The 16,979-nt window shown below is 41.4% G+C and overlaps 1 long non-coding RNA gene and 49 other non-coding genes across 50 annotated transcripts in view; 6 read left to right on the top strand and 44 right to left on the bottom strand.

Annotated features, from left to right (window-relative positions):
• Positions 1-16,979, top strand: part of LOC149074486 (uncharacterized) — a 66,417-nt gene that overhangs the window by 24,780 nt on the left and 24,658 nt on the right. The gene's annotated exons all lie outside the window — the stretch shown is intronic.
• TRNAT-AGU (transfer RNA threonine (anticodon AGU)) lies at positions 1,293-1,366 on the top strand. Its single transcript has one exon. It is a non-coding gene; the product is annotated as a tRNA-Thr (tRNA).
• TRNAT-AGU (transfer RNA threonine (anticodon AGU)) lies at positions 1,473-1,546 on the top strand. The gene has a single exon. It is a non-coding gene; the product is annotated as a tRNA-Thr (tRNA).
• On the bottom strand, positions 1,903-1,976 carry TRNAT-AGU (transfer RNA threonine (anticodon AGU)). Its single transcript has one exon. It is a non-coding gene; the product is annotated as a tRNA-Thr (tRNA).
• On the bottom strand, positions 2,083-2,156 carry TRNAT-AGU (transfer RNA threonine (anticodon AGU)). Its single transcript has one exon. It is a non-coding gene; the product is annotated as a tRNA-Thr (tRNA).
• TRNAT-AGU (transfer RNA threonine (anticodon AGU)) lies at positions 2,612-2,685 on the bottom strand. The gene has a single exon. It is a non-coding gene; the product is annotated as a tRNA-Thr (tRNA).
• Positions 2,791-2,864, bottom strand: TRNAT-AGU (transfer RNA threonine (anticodon AGU)). Its single transcript has one exon. It is a non-coding gene; the product is annotated as a tRNA-Thr (tRNA).
• Positions 2,971-3,044, bottom strand: TRNAT-AGU (transfer RNA threonine (anticodon AGU)). Its single transcript has one exon. It is a non-coding gene; the product is annotated as a tRNA-Thr (tRNA).
• On the bottom strand, positions 3,500-3,573 carry TRNAT-AGU (transfer RNA threonine (anticodon AGU)). The gene has a single exon. It is a non-coding gene; the product is annotated as a tRNA-Thr (tRNA).
• TRNAT-AGU (transfer RNA threonine (anticodon AGU)) lies at positions 3,679-3,752 on the bottom strand. Its single transcript has one exon. It is a non-coding gene; the product is annotated as a tRNA-Thr (tRNA).
• On the bottom strand, positions 3,859-3,932 carry TRNAT-AGU (transfer RNA threonine (anticodon AGU)). Its single transcript has one exon. It is a non-coding gene; the product is annotated as a tRNA-Thr (tRNA).
• TRNAT-AGU (transfer RNA threonine (anticodon AGU)) lies at positions 4,390-4,463 on the bottom strand. Its single transcript has one exon. It is a non-coding gene; the product is annotated as a tRNA-Thr (tRNA).
• TRNAT-AGU (transfer RNA threonine (anticodon AGU)) lies at positions 4,748-4,821 on the bottom strand. The gene has a single exon. It is a non-coding gene; the product is annotated as a tRNA-Thr (tRNA).
• Positions 5,108-5,181, bottom strand: TRNAT-AGU (transfer RNA threonine (anticodon AGU)). The gene has a single exon. It is a non-coding gene; the product is annotated as a tRNA-Thr (tRNA).
• Positions 5,288-5,361, bottom strand: TRNAT-AGU (transfer RNA threonine (anticodon AGU)). Its single transcript has one exon. It is a non-coding gene; the product is annotated as a tRNA-Thr (tRNA).
• TRNAT-AGU (transfer RNA threonine (anticodon AGU)) lies at positions 5,978-6,051 on the bottom strand. Its single transcript has one exon. It is a non-coding gene; the product is annotated as a tRNA-Thr (tRNA).
• TRNAT-AGU (transfer RNA threonine (anticodon AGU)) lies at positions 6,498-6,571 on the bottom strand. The gene has a single exon. It is a non-coding gene; the product is annotated as a tRNA-Thr (tRNA).
• TRNAT-AGU (transfer RNA threonine (anticodon AGU)) lies at positions 6,679-6,752 on the bottom strand. The gene has a single exon. It is a non-coding gene; the product is annotated as a tRNA-Thr (tRNA).
• On the bottom strand, positions 7,039-7,112 carry TRNAT-GGU (transfer RNA threonine (anticodon GGU)). Its single transcript has one exon. It is a non-coding gene; the product is annotated as a tRNA-Thr (tRNA).
• On the bottom strand, positions 7,219-7,292 carry TRNAT-AGU (transfer RNA threonine (anticodon AGU)). Its single transcript has one exon. It is a non-coding gene; the product is annotated as a tRNA-Thr (tRNA).
• TRNAT-AGU (transfer RNA threonine (anticodon AGU)) lies at positions 7,399-7,472 on the bottom strand. Its single transcript has one exon. It is a non-coding gene; the product is annotated as a tRNA-Thr (tRNA).
• On the bottom strand, positions 7,579-7,652 carry TRNAT-AGU (transfer RNA threonine (anticodon AGU)). Its single transcript has one exon. It is a non-coding gene; the product is annotated as a tRNA-Thr (tRNA).
• TRNAT-AGU (transfer RNA threonine (anticodon AGU)) lies at positions 7,759-7,832 on the bottom strand. The gene has a single exon. It is a non-coding gene; the product is annotated as a tRNA-Thr (tRNA).
• TRNAT-AGU (transfer RNA threonine (anticodon AGU)) lies at positions 8,460-8,533 on the bottom strand. Its single transcript has one exon. It is a non-coding gene; the product is annotated as a tRNA-Thr (tRNA).
• On the bottom strand, positions 8,640-8,713 carry TRNAT-AGU (transfer RNA threonine (anticodon AGU)). Its single transcript has one exon. It is a non-coding gene; the product is annotated as a tRNA-Thr (tRNA).
• TRNAT-AGU (transfer RNA threonine (anticodon AGU)) lies at positions 8,820-8,893 on the bottom strand. The gene has a single exon. It is a non-coding gene; the product is annotated as a tRNA-Thr (tRNA).
• TRNAT-AGU (transfer RNA threonine (anticodon AGU)) lies at positions 9,359-9,432 on the bottom strand. Its single transcript has one exon. It is a non-coding gene; the product is annotated as a tRNA-Thr (tRNA).
• Positions 9,539-9,612, bottom strand: TRNAT-AGU (transfer RNA threonine (anticodon AGU)). The gene has a single exon. It is a non-coding gene; the product is annotated as a tRNA-Thr (tRNA).
• TRNAT-AGU (transfer RNA threonine (anticodon AGU)) lies at positions 9,719-9,792 on the bottom strand. Its single transcript has one exon. It is a non-coding gene; the product is annotated as a tRNA-Thr (tRNA).
• TRNAT-AGU (transfer RNA threonine (anticodon AGU)) lies at positions 10,589-10,662 on the bottom strand. Its single transcript has one exon. It is a non-coding gene; the product is annotated as a tRNA-Thr (tRNA).
• Positions 10,769-10,842, bottom strand: TRNAT-AGU (transfer RNA threonine (anticodon AGU)). Its single transcript has one exon. It is a non-coding gene; the product is annotated as a tRNA-Thr (tRNA).
• Positions 10,949-11,022, bottom strand: TRNAT-UGU (transfer RNA threonine (anticodon UGU)). The gene has a single exon. It is a non-coding gene; the product is annotated as a tRNA-Thr (tRNA).
• TRNAT-AGU (transfer RNA threonine (anticodon AGU)) lies at positions 11,128-11,201 on the bottom strand. The gene has a single exon. It is a non-coding gene; the product is annotated as a tRNA-Thr (tRNA).
• Positions 11,478-11,551, bottom strand: TRNAT-AGU (transfer RNA threonine (anticodon AGU)). Its single transcript has one exon. It is a non-coding gene; the product is annotated as a tRNA-Thr (tRNA).
• On the bottom strand, positions 11,656-11,729 carry TRNAT-AGU (transfer RNA threonine (anticodon AGU)). Its single transcript has one exon. It is a non-coding gene; the product is annotated as a tRNA-Thr (tRNA).
• On the bottom strand, positions 11,836-11,909 carry TRNAT-AGU (transfer RNA threonine (anticodon AGU)). Its single transcript has one exon. It is a non-coding gene; the product is annotated as a tRNA-Thr (tRNA).
• TRNAT-AGU (transfer RNA threonine (anticodon AGU)) lies at positions 12,016-12,086 on the bottom strand. The gene has a single exon. It is a non-coding gene; the product is annotated as a tRNA-Thr (tRNA).
• Positions 12,366-12,439, bottom strand: TRNAT-AGU (transfer RNA threonine (anticodon AGU)). The gene has a single exon. It is a non-coding gene; the product is annotated as a tRNA-Thr (tRNA).
• On the bottom strand, positions 12,546-12,617 carry TRNAT-AGU (transfer RNA threonine (anticodon AGU)). The gene has a single exon. It is a non-coding gene; the product is annotated as a tRNA-Thr (tRNA).
• TRNAT-AGU (transfer RNA threonine (anticodon AGU)) lies at positions 12,955-13,028 on the top strand. The gene has a single exon. It is a non-coding gene; the product is annotated as a tRNA-Thr (tRNA).
• TRNAT-AGU (transfer RNA threonine (anticodon AGU)) lies at positions 13,483-13,556 on the top strand. Its single transcript has one exon. It is a non-coding gene; the product is annotated as a tRNA-Thr (tRNA).
• TRNAT-AGU (transfer RNA threonine (anticodon AGU)) lies at positions 13,663-13,736 on the top strand. The gene has a single exon. It is a non-coding gene; the product is annotated as a tRNA-Thr (tRNA).
• Positions 14,093-14,166, bottom strand: TRNAT-AGU (transfer RNA threonine (anticodon AGU)). Its single transcript has one exon. It is a non-coding gene; the product is annotated as a tRNA-Thr (tRNA).
• TRNAT-AGU (transfer RNA threonine (anticodon AGU)) lies at positions 14,273-14,346 on the bottom strand. The gene has a single exon. It is a non-coding gene; the product is annotated as a tRNA-Thr (tRNA).
• On the bottom strand, positions 15,752-15,825 carry TRNAT-AGU (transfer RNA threonine (anticodon AGU)). The gene has a single exon. It is a non-coding gene; the product is annotated as a tRNA-Thr (tRNA).
• Positions 15,932-16,005, bottom strand: TRNAT-AGU (transfer RNA threonine (anticodon AGU)). The gene has a single exon. It is a non-coding gene; the product is annotated as a tRNA-Thr (tRNA).
• TRNAT-AGU (transfer RNA threonine (anticodon AGU)) lies at positions 16,291-16,365 on the bottom strand. The gene has a single exon. It is a non-coding gene; the product is annotated as a tRNA-Thr (tRNA).
• On the bottom strand, positions 16,472-16,546 carry TRNAT-AGU (transfer RNA threonine (anticodon AGU)). The gene has a single exon. It is a non-coding gene; the product is annotated as a tRNA-Thr (tRNA).
• On the bottom strand, positions 16,653-16,727 carry TRNAT-AGU (transfer RNA threonine (anticodon AGU)). Its single transcript has one exon. It is a non-coding gene; the product is annotated as a tRNA-Thr (tRNA).
• Positions 16,834-16,907, bottom strand: TRNAT-AGU (transfer RNA threonine (anticodon AGU)). The gene has a single exon. It is a non-coding gene; the product is annotated as a tRNA-Thr (tRNA).

The raw sequence follows: 16,979 nt of genomic DNA, 5'->3' as shown, positions 1-16,979 counted from the left end.
GCTCAAACTGCTTTTACCCGCTTTAACCAGAATGAATTATTATTTCTTTTTCTCGCTTAACCGGCTCACCGCTTGCAGTTTTGAACGGATACTTTCCTCTAAGTGTTCGTTTTATAATGGAATAGTAAATCGACGGAGTTTTTGTAACGATCAATTATCGTTATTACTAATCGTTGATTAATTATGACATAATAAAAGCGAAATCGTTAATCATTAAGGAATTAAAGAAAATTACCAATTATAGTGAATCCAATTGGAGTTTTTGTGACGATTAATTATTAATACTAATCGTTAACTAGATGACATAATAAAAGCAATATCGTTGGTTAATTATTAATTAAGGTTAATTAACAATTATACTGAATCCAACGGAGTTTTTGTGATGGATAATTGTTGCTAATACTAATCTTTAATTAGTTATGACATAATAAGCGAAATCATTAATTAATTAAGGATCATTAATTATCATACTAAATCCAACGGAGTTTTTATGACGCCTAATTATTGTTAATACTAATCGTTAATTAGTTGACGTAATGAAAACGATATCGTTAATTAATCAAAATACCGTTGGATTTCGTTTTATCGTTACTAATTATCGATCATGATTTAGTTTTATCGTTAATAAACTAATTAACGATAAAACGAAATCCAACGGATTTTGCCGTTAATTAGTTAATTAACTAATTATCAGCCAGTTCAGTTTCATCGTTATTAGTTGATTAGTTAATTATCGATCATGATTTAGTTTTATCATTAATATAAACTAATTAACGATAAAACTAAATCAAACGGAATTTTGTAACGATTAATTTTCGTTTTTCTAATCGAAAATTTGTTGTGGCACTAAAAGCGAAATCGCTGATTTATCATCAATTAATTAATTTACTATAATTAGCGATTACACTAAACCCATTGCAACTTCAAGGCGAGTCCTATTAATTTCATGTACATTCGTCATTCTTTCATGTTTAATTTTATAATAAATATTTTTTGTTGTCAACAAAAACACACACAATAGATCCCCACGTGATAGCTCCATGATGCCAACTGCTCATGCAGGCAGACGCTCCCGCGAGCGGTGCACTATAACCACCATCGGCTAGAATCGCGCGGGATCATCTCGCCTTCTACAACTGCCGCGGTTTAAACAATAAAGCGAGAAGCGGGAAGCGGTGCACTATGGACGTACCCTAACGCATGACAGACAGCAAACGTCTTAGTTGGCAGTTTACTTCATGCATCAGTATTTGATAAATAATTGGGTAAAACAATTTTGTCGTCTTAATAGTGGTGCCGTTGTTTAGCTGGTTAAAGCGCCTGTCTAGTAAACAGGAGATCGTGGGTTCGAATCCCGCCGGCGCCCTCCAAGAGTAACGCATGTCTGAGAGCTAACGTTTTAGTTGGCAGTTTCCTTCATGCATCAGTATTTGATAAATAATTGTGTAAAACATTTTTCCCGTCTTAATGGTGGTGCCGTGGCTTAGTTGGTTAAAGCGCCTGTCTAGTAAACAGGAGATCGTGAGTTCGAATCCCGCCGGCGCCTTCCAAGAGTAACGCATGACAGACAGCAAACGTTTTAGTTGGCAGTTTCCTTCATGCATCAGTATTTGATAAATAATTGTGTAAAACATTTTTCCCGTCTTTATGGTGGTGCTGTGGCTTAGTTGGTTAAAGCGCCTGTCTAGTAAACCGCAGATCGTGGGTTCAGAACCCGCCGGCGCCTTCCAAGAATAACGCTGTCAAATAGCAACAATTTTAATTGGCAGTTTCCTTCATGCATCAGTATCTGACAAATAATTGTGTAAAACATTTTTCCAACCTGAAGGGTGGTGCCGTGGCTTAGTTGGTTAAAGCCCCTGTTTAGTAAACGGTTGCTATTTGACATGCGTTACTCTTGGAAGGCGCCGGCGGGATTCGAACCCACGATCTCCTGTTTACTAGACAGGCGCTTTAACCAACTAAGCCACGGCACAACTCTGGAGACGGGAAAAATGTTTTACACAATTATTTATCAAATAATGATGCATGAAGGAAACTGCCAACTAAAACGTTTGCTGTCTGTCATGCGTTACTCTTGGAAGGCGCCGGCGGGATTCGAACTCACGATCTCCTGTTTACTAGACAGGCGCTTTAACCAACTAAGCCACGGCACCACCCTTCAGGCTGGAAAAATGTTTTACACAATTATTTATCAAATACTGATGCATGAAGGAAACTGCACACTAAAACGTTTGCTGTCTAACATGCGTTTTTCTTGGTAGGAATCGAACCCACGATCTCCTGTTTACTAGACAGGCGCTTTAACCAACTAAGCCACGGCACCACCCTTCAGGCTGGAAAAATGTTTTACACAATTATTTATCAAATACTGATGCATGAAGGAAACTGCCAATTAAAACTGTTGCTATTTGACAGCGTTATTCTTGGAAGGCGCCGGCGGGTTTTGAACCCACGATCTGCGGTTTACTAGACAGGCGCTTTAACCAACTAAGCCACAGCACAACCCTTGCGTCGGGAAAATTGTTTTACACAATTATTTATTAAATACTGATGCATGAAGGAAACTGCCAACTAAAACGTTTGCTGTCTGACATGCGTTATTCTTGGAAGGCGCCGGCGGGATTCGAACCCACGATCTCCTGTTTACTAGACAGGCGTTTTAACCAACTAAGCCACGGCACCACCCTTGAGAGGCAAAAATATTTTACACTATTATTTATCAAATACTGATGCATGAAGGAAACTGCCAAATAAAACGTTTGCTGTCTGACATGCGTTACTCTTGGAAGGCGCCGGCGGGATTCGAACCCACGATCTCCTGTTTACTAGACAGGCGCTTTAACCAACTAAGCCACGGCACAACTCTGGAGACGGGAAAAATGTTTTACACAATTATTTATCAAATAATGATGCATGAAGGAAACTGCCAACTAAAACGTTTGCTGTCTGTCATGCGTTACTCTTGGAAGGCGCCGGCGGGATTCGAACTCACGATCTCCTGTTTACTAGACAGGCGCTTTAACCAACTAAGCCACGGCACCACCCTTCAGGCTGGAAAAATGTTTTACACAATTATTTATCAAATACTGATGCATGAAGGAAACTGCACACTAAAACGTTTGCTGTCTAACATGCGTTTTTCTTGGTAGGAATCGAACCCACGATCTCCTGTTTACTAGACAGGCGCTTTAACCAACTAAGCCACGGCACCACCCTTCAGGCTGGAAAAATGTTTTACACAATTATTTATCAAATACTGATGCATGAAGGAAACTGCCAATTAAAACTGTTGCTATTTGACAGCGTTATTCTTGGAAGGCGCCGGCGGGTTTTGAACCCACGATCTGCGGTTTACTAGACAGGCGCTTTAACCAACTAAGCCACAGCACAACCCTTGCGCCGGGAAAATTGTTTTACACAATTATTTATTAAATACTGATGCATGAAGGAAACTGCCAACTAAAACGTTTGCTGTCTGACATGCGTTATTCTTGGAAGGCGCCGGCGGGATTCGAACCCACGATCTCCTGTTTACTAGACAGGCGTTTTAACCAACTAAGCCACGGCACCACCCTTGAGAGGCAAAAATATTTTACACTATTATTTATCAAATACTGATGCATGAAGGAAACTGCCAAATAAAACGTTTGCTGTCTGACATGCGTTACTCTTGGAAGGCGCCGGTGGAATTCGAACCCACGATCACCTGTTTACTAGACAGGTGCTTTAACCAACTAAGCCACGGTACCACTCTTGAGACGTGAAAAATGTTTTACACAATTATTTATCAAATACTGATGCATGAAGGAAACTGCCAAATAAAACGTTTGCTGTCTGACTTGCGTTACTCTTGGAAGGCGCCGGTGGAATTCGAACCCACGATCTCCTGTTTACTAGACAGGCGCTTTAACCAACTAAGCCACGGCACCACCCTTGAGACGGCAAAAATATTTTACACTATTATTTATCAAATACTGATGCATGAAGGAAACTGCCAAATAAAACGTTTGCTGTCTGACATGCGTTACTCTTGGAAGGCGCCGGTGGAATTCGAACCCATCTATCTCCTGTTTACTAGACAGGTGCCTTAACCAACTAAGCCACGGTGCCACTCTTGAGACGGGAAAAATGTTTTACACAATTATTTATCAAATACTGATGCATGAAGGAAACTGCCAACTAAAACGTTTGCTGTCTAACATGCGTTTTTCTTGGTAGGAATCGAACCCACGATCTCCTGTTTCCTAGACAGGCGATTTAACCAACTAAGCCACGGCACCACCCTTGAGCCGGGAAAATTGTTTTACACAATTATTTATTAAATACTGATGCATGAAGGAAACTGCCAACTAAAACGTTTGCTGTCTGACATGCGTTATTCTTGGAAGGCGCCGGCGGGATTCGAACCCACGATCTCCTGTTTACTAGACAGGGTCTTTAACCAACTAAGCCACGGCACCATCAATAACGGGAAAAATGTTTTACACAATTATTTATCAAATACTGATGCATGAAGGAAACTGCCAAATAAAACGTTTGCTCTCTGACATACGTTATTCTCGGAAGGCGCCGGTGGAATCCGAATCCACGATCTCCTGTTTACTAGACAGGCGCTTTAACCAACTAAGCCACGGCACAACTCTGGAGACGGGAAAAATGTTTTACACAATTATTTATCAAATACTGAATAATGAAGGAAACTGCCAACTAAAACGTTAGCTCTCAGACATGCGTTACTCTTGGAAGGCGCCGGCGGGATTCGAACCCACGATCTCCTGTTTACTAGACAAGCGCTTTAAACAACTAAGCCACGGCACCACCCATGAGTCGGGAAATATGTTTTACACAATTATTTATTAAATACTGATGCATGAATGAAACTGCCAACTAATACGTTTGTTGTCTGACATGCGTTATCCTCAGAAGGCGCCGTCGGCATTCGAACCCACGATCTCCTGTTTACTAAACAGGGGCTTTAACCAACTAAGCCACGGCACCACCCTTCAGGTTGGAAAAATGTTTTACACAATTATTTATCAAATACTGATTCATGAAGGAAACTGCCAACTAAAACGTTAGCTCTCAGACATGCGTTACTCTTGGAAGGCGCCGGCGGGATTCGAACCCACGATCTCCTGTTTACTAGACAGGCGCTTTAACCAACTAAGCCACGGCACCACCATTAAGACCGGAAAAATGTTTTACACAATTATTTATCAAATACTGATGCATGAAGGAAACTGCCAAATAAAACGTTTGCTGTCTGACATGCGTTATTTTTGGAAGGCGCCGGTGGAATTCGAACCCACGATCTCCTGTTTACTAGACAGGCGCTTTAACCAAGTAAGCCACGGCACCACTCTGTAGACGGGAAAAATGTTTTACACAATTATTTATCAAATACTGATGCATGAAGGAAACTGCTAACTAAAATGTTTGCTGTCTGACATGCGTTTTTCTTGGTAGGAATCGAACCCACTGTATTCTGTTTACTAGACAGGCGCTTTAACCAACAGAGCCACGGCATCACCCTTGAGACGGGAAAAATGTTTTACACAATTATTTATCAAATACTGATTTATGAAGGAAACTGCTAACTAAAGTGTTTGCTGTCTGACATGCGTTTTTCTTGGTAGGAATCGAACCCACGGTATTCTGTTTACTAGACAGGCGCTTCAACCAACAGAGCCACGGCATCACCCTTGAGACGGGAAAAATGTTTTACACAATTATTTATCAAATACTGATGCATGAAGGAAACTGCTAACTAAAATGTTTGCTGTCTGACATGCGTTTTGCTTGGTAGGAGTCGAACCCACGATCTTCTGTTCACTAGACAGGCGCTTTAACCAACAGAGCCACGGCACCACCCTTGAAAGGGCAAAAATGTTTTCTACAATTATTTATTAAATACTGATGCATGAAGGAAACTGCCAATTAAAACGGTTGATATTTGACATGCGTTATTCTTGGAAGGCGCAGGTGGGATACGAACCCACGACCTCCTGTTTACTACACAGGCGCTTTAACCAACTAAGCCACGGCACCACTTTTAAGACGCGAAAAATGTTCTACACAATTATTTATCAAATACTGATGCATGAAGGAAACTGCTAACTAAAATGTTTACTGTCTGACATGCGTTTTTCTTGGTAGGAATCGAACCCACGGTATTCTGTTCACTAGAAAGGCGCTTTAACCAACTAACCCACGGCACCACCGCCAGGACGGGAAAAATGTTTTACACAATTATTTATCAAATACTGATGCATGAAGGAAACTGCTAACTGAAATGTTTGCTGTCTGACATGCGTTTTTCTTGGTAGGAATCGAACCCACGATCTTCTGTTCACTAGACAGGCGCTTTAACCAACAGAGCCACGGCACCACCCCCGAAAGGGCAAAAATGTTTTATACAATTATTTATTAAATACTGATGCATGAAGGAAACTGCCAATTAAAACGGTTGACATTTGACATGCGTTACTCTTGGAAGGCGCCGGCGGGATTCGAACCCACGATTTCCTGTTTACTAGACAGGCGCTTTAACCAACTAAGCCACGCCACCACCATTGATTCCGGGAAAAATGTTTTACATAATTATTTATTAAATACAGATGCATGAAGGAAACTGGCAATTAATACGGTTGCTATTTGACATGCGTTATTCTTGGAAGGCGCAGGTGGAATTCGAACCCACGATCTCCTGTTTACTAGACAGGCGCTTTAACCAACTAAGCCACGGCACCACCATTGAACCGGGAAAAACGTTTTACATAATTATTTATTAAATACAGATGCATGAAGGAAACTGGCAATTAAAACGGTTGATATTTGACGTGCGTTATTCTTAGAAGGCGCAGGTGGGATACGAACCCACGATCTTCTGTTTACTACACAGGCGCTTTAACCAACTAAGCCACGCCACCACCCTTGAGACGGCAAAAATGTTTTACACAATTATTTATCAAATACTGATGCATGAAGGAAACTGCCAAATAAAACGTTTGCTGTCTGACATGCGTTATTCTTGAAAGGCGCCGGCGGGATTCGAACCCACGATCTCCTGTTTACCAGACAGGGTCTTTAACCAACTAAGCCACGGCACCACCATTAAGACGGGAAAAATGTTTTAGACAAATATTTATCAAATACTGATGCATGAAGGAAACTGCCAAATAAAACGTTTGCTGTCTGACATGCGTTATTCTTGGAAGGCGCCGGTGGAATTCGAACCCACGATCTCCTGTTTACTAGACAGGCGCTTTAACCAACTAAGCCACGGCACCACTCTGTAGACGGGAAAAATGTTTTACACAATTATTTATCAAATACTGATGCATGAAGGAAACTGCTAACTAAAACGTTAGCTCTCAGACATGCGTTACTCTTGAAAAGCGCCGGCGGGATTCGAACCCACGATCTCCTGTTTACTAGACAAGCGCTTTAACCAACTAAGCCACGGCACCAACCATGACTCGGGAAATATGTTTTACACAATTATTTATTAAATACTGATGCATGAAGGAAACTGCCAACTAATACGTTTGCTGTCTGACATGCGTTATCCTCAGAAGGCGCCGTCGGGATTCGAACCCACGATCTCCTGTTTACTAAACAGGGGCTTTAACCAACTAAGCCACGGCACCACCATTAAGACCGGAAAAATGTTTTACACAATTATTTATCAAATACTGATGCATGAAGGAAACTGCCAAATAAAACGTTTGCTGTCTGACATGCGTTATTTTTGGAAGGCGCCGGTGGAATTCGAACCCACGATCTCCTGTTTACTAGACAGGCGCTTTAACCAACTAAGCCACGGCACCACTCTGTAGACGGGAAAAATGTTTTACACAATTATTTATCAAATACTGATGCATGAAGGAAACTGCCAATTAAAACGGTTGATATTAGACATGCGTTATTCTTAGGAGGCGAAGGTGGGATTCGAACACACGATCTCCTGTTTACTACACAGGCGCTTTAACCAACTAAGCCACGGCACTACTTTTGAGACCGGAAAAAATGTTTTACACAATTATTTATCAAATACTGATGCATGAAGGAAACTGCTAACTAAAGTGTTTGCTGTCTGACATGCGTTTTTCTTGGTAGGAATCGAACCCACGGTATTCTGTTTACTAGACAGACGCTTTAACCAACAGAGCCACGGCATCACCCTTGAGACGGGAAAAATGTTTTACACAATTATTTATCAAATACTGATTTATGAAGGAAACTGCTAACTAAAGTGTTTGCTGTCTGACATGAGTTTTTCTTGGTAGGAATCGAACCCACGGTATTCTGTTTACTAGACAGACGCTTTAACCAACAGAGCCACGGCACCACCCTTGAAATAGGAAAAATGTTTTATACAATTATTTATTAAATACTGATGCATGAAGGAAACTGCCAATTAAAACGGTTGATATTTGACATGCGTTACTCTCGGAAGGCGCCGGCGGGATTTGAACCCACGATCTCCTGTTTACTAGACAGGCGCTTTAACCAACTAACCCACGGCACCACCATTGAGCCGGGAAAAATGTTTTACATAATTATTTATTAAATACAGATGCATGAAGGAAACTGCCAACTAAAACGTTAGCTCTCAGACATGCGTTACTCTTGGAAGGCGCCGGCGGGATTCGAACCCACGATCTCCTGTTTACTAGACAAGCGCTTTAACCAACTAAGCCACGGCACCACCCATGAGTCGGGAAATACGTTTTACACAATTATTTATTAAATACTGATGCATGAATGAAACTGCCAACTAATACGTTTGCTGTCTGACATTCGTTATCCTCAGAAGGCGCCGTCGGGATTCGAACCCACGATCTCCTGTTTACTAAACAGGCGCTTTAACCAACTAAGCCACGGCACCACCCTTCAGGTTGGAAAAATGTTTTACACAATTATTTATCAGATACTGATGGATGAAGGAAACTGCCAATTAAAACTGTTGCTATTTGACAGCGTTATTCTTGGAAGGCGCCGGAGGATTCTGAACGCACGATCTGCGGTTTACTAGACAGGCGCTTTAACCAACTAAGCCACAGCACCACCATAAAAACTGGAAAAATGTTTTACACAATTATTTATCAAATACTGATGCATGAAGGAAACTGCTAACTAAAACGTTAGCTCTCAGACATGCGTTACTCTTGGAAATCGCCGGCGGGATTCGAACCCACGATCTCCTGTTTATTAGACAGGCGCTTTAACCAACTAAGCCACGGCACCACTCTGGAGACGGGAAAAATGTTTTACACAATTATTTATCAAATACTGATGCATGAAGGAAACTGCCAACTTAAACGTTAGCTCTCAGACATGCGTTACTCTTGGAAGGCGCCGGCGGGATTCGAACCCACGATTTCCTGTTTACTAGACAAGCGCTTTAACCAACTAAGCCACGGCACCACTCTGGAGACGGGAAAAATGTTTTACACAATTATTTATCAAATACTGATGCATGAAGGAAACTGCCAACTAAAACGTTAGCTCTCAGACATGCGTTACTCTTGGAAGGCGCCGGCGGGATTCGAACCCACGATCTCCTGTTTACTAGACAGGCGCTTTAACCAACTAAGCCACGGCACCACCATTAAGACGGGAAAAATGTTTTACACAATTATTTATCAAATACTGATGCATGAAGGAAACTGCCGAATAAAACGTTTGCTGTCTGACATGCGTTATTCTTGGAAGGCGCCGGTGGATTTCGAACCCACGATCTCCTGTTTACTAGACAGGCGCTTTAACCAACTAAGCCACGGCACCACTCTGTAGACGGGAAAAATGTTTTACACAATTATTTATCAAATACTGATGCATGAAGGAAACTGCCAATTTAAACGGTTGATATTAGACATGCGTTATTCTTAGGAGGCGAAGGTGGGATTCGAACACACGATCTCCTGTTTACTACACAGGCGCTTTAACCAACTAAGCCACGGCACTATTTTTGAGACGGGAAAAATGTTTTACACAATTATTTATCAAATACTGATGCATGAAGGAAACTGCTAACTAAAATGTTTGCTGTCTGACATGCGTTTTTCTTGGTAGGAATCGAACCCACGGTATTCTGTTTACTAGACAGGCGCTTTAACCAACAGAGCCACGGCATCACCCTTGAGACGGGAAAAATGTTTTACACAATTATTTATCAAATACTGATTTATGAAGGAAACTGCTAACTAAAGTGTTTGCTGTCTGACATGCGTTTTTCTTGGTAGGAATCGAACCCACGGTATTCTGTTTACTAGACAGACGCTTTAACCAACAGAGCCACGGCATCACCCTTGAGACGGGAAAAATGTTTTACACAATTATTTATCAAATACTGATGCATGAAGGAAACTGCTAACTAAAATGTTTGCTGTCTGACATGCGTTTTTCTTGGTAGGAATCGAACCCACGATCTTCTGTTCACTAGACAGGCGCTTTAACCAACAGAGCCACGGCACCACCCTTGAAAGGGCAAAAATGTTTTATACAATTATTTATTAAATACTGATGCATGAAGGAAACTGGCAATTAAAACGGTTGCTATTTGACATGCGTTATTCTTGGAAGGCGGCGGCGGGATTCGAACCCACGATCTCCTGTTTACTAGACAGGCGTTTTAACCAACTAAGCCACGGCACCACCCTTGAGACGGCAAAAATATTTTACACTATTATTTATCAAATACTGATGCATGAAGGAAACTGCCAAATGAAACGTTTGCTGTCTGACATGCGTTACTCTTGGAAGGCGCCGGTGGAATTCGAACCCACGATCTCCTGTTTACTAGACAGGTGCTTTAACCAACTAAGCCACGGTACCACTCTTGAGACGGGAAAAATGTTTTACACAATTATTTATCAAATACTGATGCATGAAGGAAACTGCCAAATAAAACGTTTGCTGTCTGACATGCGTTACTCTTGGAAGGCGCCGGTGGAATTCGAACCCACGATCTCCTGTTTACAAGACAGGCGCTTTAACCAACTAAGCCACGGCACCACCCTTCAGCGGCAAAAATATTTTACACTATTATTTATCAAATACTGATGCATGAAGGAAACTGCCAAATAAAACGTTTGCTGTCTGACATGCGTTACTCTTGGAAGGCGCCGGTGGAATTCGAACCCACGATCTCCTGTTCACTAGACAGGTGCTTTAACCAACTAAGCCACGGTACCACTCTTGAGACGGGAAAAATGTTTTACACAATTATTTATCAAATACTGATGCATGAAGGAAACTGCCAACTAAAACGTTTGCTGTCTAACATGCGTTTTTCTTGGTAGGAATCGAACCCACGATCTCCTGTTTCCTAGACAGGCGATTTAACCAACTAAGCCACGGCACCACCCTTGAGCCGGGAAAATTGTTTTACACAATTATTTATTAAATACTGATGCATGAAGGAAACTGCCAACTAAAACGTTTGCTGTCTGACATGCGTTATTCTTGGAAGGCGCCGGCGGGATTCGAACCCACGATCTCCTGTTTACTAGACAGGGTCTTTAACCAACTAAGCCACGGCACCATCAATAACGGGAAAAATGTTTTACACAATTATTTATCAAATACTGATGCATGAAGGAAACTGCCAAATAAAACGTTTGCTCTCTGACATGCGTTATTCTCGGAAGGCGCCGGTGGAATCCGAACCCACGATCTCCTGTTTACTAGACAGGCGCTTTAACCAACTTAGCCACGGCACCACCATTAAGACCGGAAAAATGTTTTACACAATTATTTATCAAATACTGATGCATGAAGGAAACTGCCAAATAAAACGTTTGCTGTCTGACATGCGTTATTTTTGGAAGGCGCCGGTGGAATTCGAACCCACGATCTCCTGTTTACTAGACAGGCGCTTTAACCAACTAAGCCACGGCACCACTCTGTAGACGGGAAAAATGTTTTACACAATTATTTATCAAATACTGATGCATGAAGGAAACTGCCAATTAAAACGGTTGATATTAGACATGCGTTATTCTTAGGAGGCGAAGGTGGGATTCGAACACACGATCTCCTGTTTACTAGACAGGCGCTTTAACCAACTAAGCCACGGCACCACTCTTGAGACGGGAAAAATGTTTTACACAATTATTTATCAAATACTGATGCATGAAGGAAACTGCCAACTAAAACGTTTGCTGTCTAACATGCGTTTTTCTTGGTAGGAATCGAACCCACGATCTCCTGTTCACTAGACAGGCGCTTTAACCAACTAAGCCACGGCACCGCCATTAAGACGGGAAAAATGTTTTACACAATTATTTATCAAATACTGATGCATGAAGGAATCTGCCAAATAAAACGTTTGCTGTCTGACATGCGTTACTCTTGGAAGGCGCCGGCGGGATTCGAACCCACGATCTCCTGTTCACTAGACAGACGCTTTAACCAACTAAGCCACGGCACCACTCTGGAGACGGGAAAAATGTTTTACACAATTATTTATCAAATACTGATGCATGAAGGAAACTGGCAATTAAAACGGTTGCTATTTGACATGCGTTATTCTTGGAAGGCGCCGGTGGAATTCGAACCCACGATCCTGTTTACTAGACAGGCGCTTTAACCAACTAAGCCACGGCACCACTCTGGAGACGGGAAAAATGTTTTACACAATTATTTATCAAATACTGATGCATGAAGTAAACTGGCAATTAAAACGGTTGCTATTTGACATGCGTTATTCTTGGAAGGCGCCGGTGGAATTCGAACCCACGATCCTGTTTACTAGACAGGCGCTTTAACCAACTAAGCTAGTTGGTTAAAGCGCCTGTCTAGGAAACAGGAGATCGTGGGTTCGAATCCCGACGGCGCCTTCTGAGGATAACGCATGTCAGACAGCAAACGTATTAGTTGGCAGTTTCCTTCATGCATCAGTTTTTAATAAATAATTGTGTAAAACATATTTCCTGAGTCATGGGTGGTGCCGTGGCTTAGTTGGTTAAAGCGCTTGTCTAGTAAACAGGAGATCGTGGGTTCAAAACCCGCCGGCGCCTTCCAAGAATAACGCTGTCAAATAGCAACAGTTTTAATTGGCAGTTTCCTTCATGCATCAGTATTTGATAAATAATTGTGTAAAACATTTTTCCCGTCTTAATGGTGGTGCTGTGGCTTAGTTGGTTAAAGCGCCTGTCTAGTAAACCGCAGATCGTGTGTTCAAAACCCGCCGGTGCCTTCCAAGAATAACGCTGTCAAATAGCAACAGTTTTAATTGGCAGTTTCCTTCATGCATCAGTATTTGATAAATAATTGTGTAAAACATTTTTCCAGCCTGAAGGGTGGTGCCGTGGCTTAGTTGGTTAAAGCGCCTGTCTAGTAAACAGGAGATCGTGGGTTCGATTCCTACCAAGAAAAACGCATGTTAGACAGCAAACGTTTTAGTGTGCTGTTTCCTTCATGCATCAGTATTTGATAAATAATTGTGTAAAACATTTTTCCAGCCTGAGGGGTGGTGCCGTGGCTTAGTTGGTTAAAGCGCCTGTCTAGTAAACAGGAGATCGTGAGTTCGAATCCCGCCGGCGCCTTCCAAGAGTAACGCATGACAGACAGCAAACGTTTTAGTTGGCAGTTTCCTTCATGCATCATTATTTGATAAATAATTGTGTAAAACATATTTCCCGACTCATGGGTGGTGCCGTGGCTTAGTTGGTTAAAGCGCTTGTCTAGTAAACAGGAGATCGTGGGTTCGAATCCCGCCGGCGCCTTCCAAGAGTAACGCATGTCAAATAGCAACCGTTTACTAAACAGGGGCTTTAACCAACTAAGCCACGGCACCACCCTTCAGGTTGGAAAAATGTTTTACACAATTATTTGTCAGATACTGATGCATGAAGGAAACTGCCAATTAAAATTGTTGCTATTTGACAGCGTTATTCTTGGAAGGCGCCGGCGGGTTCTGAACCCACGATCTGCGGTTTACTAGACAGGCGCTTTAACCAACTAAGCCACAGCACCACCATAAAGACGGGAAAAATGTTTTACACAATTATTTATCAAATACTGATGCATGAAGGAAACTGCCAACTAAAACGTTTGCTGTCTGTCATGCGTTACTCTTGGAAGGCGCCGGCGGGATTCGAACTCACGATCTCCTGTTTACTAGACAGGCGCTTTAACCAACTAAGCCACGGCACCACCATTAAGACGGGAAAAATGTTTTACACAATTATTTATCAAATACTGATGCATGAAGGAAACTGCCAACTAAAACGTTAGCTCTCAGACATGCGTTACTCTTGGAGGGCGCCGGCGGGATTCGAACCCACGATCTCCTGTTTACTAGACAGGCGCTTTAACCAGCTAAACAACGGCACCACTATTAAGACGACAAAATTGTTTTACACAATTATTTATCAAATACTGATGCATGAAGTAAACTGCCAACTAAGACGTTTGCTGTCTGTCATGCGTTAGGGTACGTCCATAGTGCACCGCTTCCCGCTTCTCGCTTTATTGTTTAAACCGCGGCAGTTGTAGAAGGCGAGATGATCCCGCGCGATTCTAGCCGATGGTGGTTATAGTGCACCGCTCGCGGGAGCGTCTGCCTGCATGAGCAGTTGGCATCATGGAGCTATCACGTGGGGATCTATTGTGTGTGTTTTTGTTGACAACAAAAAATATTTATTATAAAATTAAACATGAAAGAATGACGAATGTACATGAAATTAATAGGACTCGCCTTGAAGTTGCAATGGGTTTAGTGTAATCGCTAATTATAGTAAATTAATTAATTGATGATAAATCAGCGATTTCGCTTTTAGTGCCACAACAAATTTTCGATTAGAAAAACGAAAATTAATCGTTACAAAATTCCGTTTGATTTAGTTTTATCGTTAATTAGTTTATATTAATGATAAAACTAAATCATGATCGATAATTAACTAATCAACTAATAACGATGAAACTGAACTGGCTGATAATTAGTTAATTAACTAATTAACGGCAAAATCCGTTGGATTTCGTTTTATCGTTAATTAGTTTATTAACGATAAAACTAAATCATGATCGATAATTAGTAACGATAAAACGAAATCCAACGGTATTTTGATTAATTAACGATATCGTTTTCATTACGTCAACTAATTAACGATTAGTATTAACAATAATTAGGCGTCATAAAAACTCCGTTGGATTTAGTATGATAATTAATGATCCTTAATTAATTAGCGATTTCGCTTATTATGTCATAACTAATTAACGATTAGTATTAGCAACAATTATCCATCACAAAACTCCGTTGGATTCAGTATAATCGTTAATTAACCTTAATTAATGATTAACCAACGATATTGCTTTTATTATGTCATCTAGTTAACGATTAGTATTAATAATTAATCGTCACAAAAACTCCAATTGGATTCACTATAATTGGTAATTTTCTTTAATTCCTTAATGATTAACGATTTCGCTTTTATTATGTCATAATTAATCAACGATTAGTAATAACGATAATTGATCGTTACAAAAACTCCGTCGATTTACTATTCCATTATAAAACGAACACTTAGAGGAAAGTATCCGTTCAAAACTGCAAGCGGTGAGCCGGTTAAGCGAGAAAAAGAAATAATAATTCATTCTGGTTAAAGCGGGTAAAAGCAGTTTGAGCCGGTAAAAGCAGGTAGGCGGGCGCACTATGGCCGCCCCAATGAGTTTTCACGATCTTTTTTCAGCCGCGATAAAGCGAGTAGCGATTCACTACGGACGTACCCTTACTCTTGGAAGGCGCCGGCGGGATTCGAACCCACGATCTCCTATTTACTAGACAGGCGCTTTAACCAACTAAGCCACGGGACCACCATTAAGACGGGAAAAATGTTTTACAAAATTATTTATCAAATACTGATGCATGAAGGAAACTGCCAACTAATACGTTTGCTGTCTGACATGCGTTATCCTCAGAAGGCGCCGTCGGGATTCGAACCCACGATCTCCTGTTTACTAGACAGGCGCTTTAACCAACTAAGCCACGGCACCACCCTTCAGGATGGAAAAATGTTTTACACAATTATTTATCAGATACTGATGCATGAAGGAAACTGCCAATTAAAACTGTTGCTATTTGACAGCGTTATTCTTGGAAGGCGCCGGGGGGTTTTGAACCCACGATCTGCGGTTTACTAGACAGGCGTTTTAACCAACTAAGCCACAGCACCACCATTAAGACGGGAAAAATGTTTTACACAATTATTTATCAAATACTGATGCATGAAGTAAACTGCCAAATAAAACGTTTGCTGTCTCACATGCGTTAGTCTTGGAAGGCGCCGGCGGGATTCGAACCCATCTATCTCCTGTTTACTAGACAGGCGCTTTAACCAACTAAGCCACGGCACCACAATTAGGACCGGAAAAATGTTTTACACAATTATTTATCAAATACTGATGCATGAAGGAAACTGCCAACTAAAACGTTTGCTGTCTGACATGCGTTACTCTTGGAAGGCGCCGGCGGGATTCGAACCCATCTATCTCCTGTTTACTAGACAAGCGCTTTAACCAACTAAGCCACGGCACCACCATCAAGACGGGAAAAATGTTTTACACAATTATTTATCAAATACTGATGCATGAAGGAAACTGCCAACTAAAACGTTTGCTGTCTGACATGCGTTACTCTTGGAAGGCGCCGGCGGGATTCGAACCCATCGATCTCCTCTTTACTAGACAGGCGCTTTAACCAACTAAGCCACGGCACCACAATTAAGACGGGAAAAATGTTTTACATAATTATTTATTAAATACTGATGCATGAAGTAAACTGGCAATTAAAACGGTTGCTATTTGACATGCGTTACTCTCGGAAGGCGGCGGCGGGATTCGAACCCACGATCTCCTGTTTACTAGACAGGCGTTTTAACCAACTAAGCCACGGCACCACCCTTGAGAGGCAAAAATATTTTACACTATTATTTATCAAATACTGATGCATGAAGGAAACTGCCAAATAA

Source organism: Pholcus phalangioides, unplaced genomic scaffold (assembly GCF_987345545.1).
Source record: "Pholcus phalangioides strain wild (caught in Gottingen) unplaced genomic scaffold, Ppha-v1.0 ptg000017l_1, whole genome shotgun sequence".
NCBI classification, from domain to species: Eukaryota; Metazoa; Arthropoda; class Arachnida; order Araneae; family Pholcidae; genus Pholcus; species Pholcus phalangioides.
Note: the sequence above shows the minus strand (reverse complement) of the source record. Positions and strands in the feature narration are given on the sequence as shown.